Consider the following 3,269-nt stretch of genomic DNA (forward strand, 5'->3'; position numbering starts at 1 on the left):
ACGCTCGTGTACATAGGTCTATGCTCGTGTTCGTTTTGATAGTGTCGACAACGGTTTCAAGGCACGGGCGTGTCGCACGCCTATGTTGTTTTGGCAGTTTCACCCACGATCATTTCACATGGCTGTAGCAACTTATTGCATCCCGTGTTGGGGAAAAAAACTTGCCCTATTTTCACATGGCCTAATGCACGCCCGTGTGCCTAGCCATGTGGTCTTTAGAAAGCCTACATTCCATGATTCGGTTAGTATGTTAGATGTTAAATACTAAAATTTAAAGAAATTAACATTGTTAGGGCTCGAGTTGCCTCCCGAGAAACGCTTATTTATAGTCTAAGCTCGACTTACCTCTTTTTTGCATGGTCAAGGTGGTGCGAGGAGTTTACACTCCTCATCCCTTCTATCAACTTTATCAACATAAGGTTTAAGACTAGTATTGTTTACCTTACATGTGCTGAATTTGGGATAAATTACCTCAATTGTACTATATGGGAAAATACTGAATATCGTAAGAAGAAGTTCTTCATTAGGTTCAGGAGTGGCAATGCGAGGATCTGCTACATCTAGTAGTACTTTGTCTCCAACCTTAAGTTGATTTGGTGAGGTATTGAGCTTGTCCTGGCTCGGTTTCAATTTATTGGGTATTCTTGATTTTTGTGTCTGCCATTCATCTAGCTCCTCGATTTGTAGCCTTCGTTCTTCATAGATAGGTCATTTGTTATTGTTTGAACACGACTCATATACGTTCTTCGTAGCTGTTTCCTGCACAGTGGGTTTCACCACATGATCAGTACTAGTAGAATGATTTATACACCCACCTTCAATTTTCAATGTGTTACTCGAATTACGAGCTTGAAGGGTGATTGTTTCGTCTCCCACACGAAGTGCGAGTTCACCTGTACCAACATCAATAATGGTTCTAGCAGTTGCTAAAAGGGGTCGTCCTAAAATTAAAGGTGTGTTACTATCCTCTTCAATGTCTAGAACAACAAAGTCTACTAGGTATATAAATTTACCGATCTTAACAAGAACATCTTCAATGACACTCTTAGGAAATCTAATGGTTTTATCAGCCAATTGAATGCTCATCCTAGTATGTTTAGGTTTCCCAAGACCTAGCTGTTTAAACATTTTAGAAGGCATAACATTAATGCTTGCCCCTAAGTCAGCCAATGCATTATGAACATCTAAACTACGAATTAAACAAGGTATCATAAAACTCCCTAAATCCTTCAATTTTTTGGGTACCTTATTCTGTAATATGGCTGAGCAAACTTTATTCAACTCACATGCGATGCCTCATCCAACTTTCGTTTATTTGTTAAAAGCTCCTTTAAAAACTTGGCTGCGTTTGCCATCTGCGAAAGGGCTTCAATAAACGGTAAGTTAATATGTAGTTTCTTTAAAAGTTTAATGAATTTACCAAATTGTTTGTCTAATCAGTCTTTCCTTGTCTCATTGGGGTATGGCATACGAGGTTTATATTCTGTACTTACCAGCTTTGGGTCATTGTGGCCTACCTCATCCTTACCTTTTCTTACCACTGTTTTTGACCTTAGTTCTGCAACTAACCCTTCCTCATCTTGAATGGCAATCGCATTGAGTTGCTCCTTTAGGTTAAATTCAGTGTTGCTTGGCAGGCTACCTTGTGGTCATTCAGAAATCAACTTGGCGAGCTGTCTAATCTGAGTTTCGAGCCCCTAGATTGATGCTTGTTGATTTTTGAGTGCCGTCTCGGTATTCTGAAAATGAGTTTCTAACACCGAGATGAATCTAGTTAGCATCTCCTCAAGGTTCAGCTTTTTCTCCTGCTGGTACGATGGTTGCTGAAAGCTTGGAGGGGGTGGTGGTCTCTGATTTCCTTCGCCTCCCCATGAAAAATTTGGGTGGTTCCTCCAACATGCATTGTAAGTATTGTTATAAGGATTGTTTTGAGATCGAGGATTGTTACCCATGTAATTCAACTGCTCATTCTCCATGTTCTGGCCATAAGGTGGATATTCTGAACTGCTTGATCCACCTCCACTTGCTTCGCACTGCATTACTGGGTGAACCTGTGAAGAATTAAGAAAACCATCAATTTTCTTATTCAAGAGTTCTACCTGATTAGAGAGTTAGGTGATCAAATCGACGTTATAAACACTGGCTGTTTTTGTTTGCTTTATCCTCATGACTTGCCACTGATAGTTATTCACTGACATCTCTTCTATAAATTCATAGGCATCTTCAAGTGTCTTATTATTGATGGTTCTGCCAGTAGCTGCGTCAACCATTTGTCGAGTCGAAGGATTCAGGCCATTATGAAACGTTTGAACCTGTAGCCAGAGTGGTAACCCATGATGAGGGCATCTTCTTAAGAGGTCCTTGTACCTCTCCCATGCATCGTAGAGTGTTTCTAAATCCATCTTCCCAAAAGAAGAGATCTCATTACGTAATTTAGCCGTTTTAGATGGCAAAAAATATTTTAATAAAAACTTTTCGATCATTTTTCCTAAGTAGTGATTGACCCTCGTAGTAACGAATTCAACCATTGTGTAGCTTTGTTTCTCAATGAAAAAGGGAATAACCGAAGGCGAATGGCGTTATCAGAAACGCCATTAATTTTAAATGTATCACATAGTTCCAAAAAGTTTGCCAAGTGAGCGTTGGGATCTTTGTCCTACAAACCATCAAACTGAACAAATTGAAGTATCATTTGAATTGTGTTAGGTTTTAGTTCAAAAGTATTTGTAGCTACAGCAGGTCTAACTATGCTCAATTTAGTTCCTGTTAAAGAAGGTTTAGCATAATCATACATAGTGCATGGAGTAGGATTCCGATTAACAGCAATCGCAGGAGGTAGCGGATTTTCTTGGTTTTCAGCATCTCCTCGGTTATGGTTGAAGTATCATCCCCTTGCTCTTCCTCTATTATCTTAAGCTTTGCCTTATTTCTCTTTGATTTTTGCGAATTGTGCGATCGATCTCACTATCGAACAGTAGTGGTCTTGACGGGTTTCTTTTGGTCATAAACTAGAAAAACTGTCAGAAGAAAATAAATGAAAAATTAGAAAAGAAAATAAAAATTTAAATTGTAATAAAAGTAAAATGGCTAAAGTAATAAAAATCGAGTGTTCCTAATATCCTAGTTCCCCAGCAATGGTGCCAAAAACTTGATGCGTGATATTCGTAACAGATTTTAAAAATTTATAAATGAATCCTTCTTGAGACTAACTTATTATCATGATTAAGGCAAGTGTACCTATCGAACAGTAGTATAGTTCAGCAAGACCA

At 38.6% G+C, this 3,269-nt stretch overlaps 1 non-coding gene across 1 annotated transcript; it reads left to right on the forward strand.

Moving 5' to 3' along the window:
* The first annotated feature begins 2,328 nt into the window (after window positions 1–2,328).
* LOC128281048 (small nucleolar RNA R71) lies at window positions 2,329–2,435 on the forward strand. Its single transcript, XR_008271264.1, has one exon. It is a non-coding gene; the product is annotated as a small nucleolar RNA R71 (small nucleolar RNA).
* The last annotated feature ends 834 nt before the right edge of the window (window positions 2,436–3,269 follow it).

The sequence above is a fragment of the Gossypium arboreum genome, chromosome 9 (genome assembly GCF_025698485.1).
Source record: "Gossypium arboreum isolate Shixiya-1 chromosome 9, ASM2569848v2, whole genome shotgun sequence".
Classification (NCBI taxonomy): Eukaryota; Viridiplantae; Streptophyta; class Magnoliopsida; order Malvales; family Malvaceae; genus Gossypium; species Gossypium arboreum.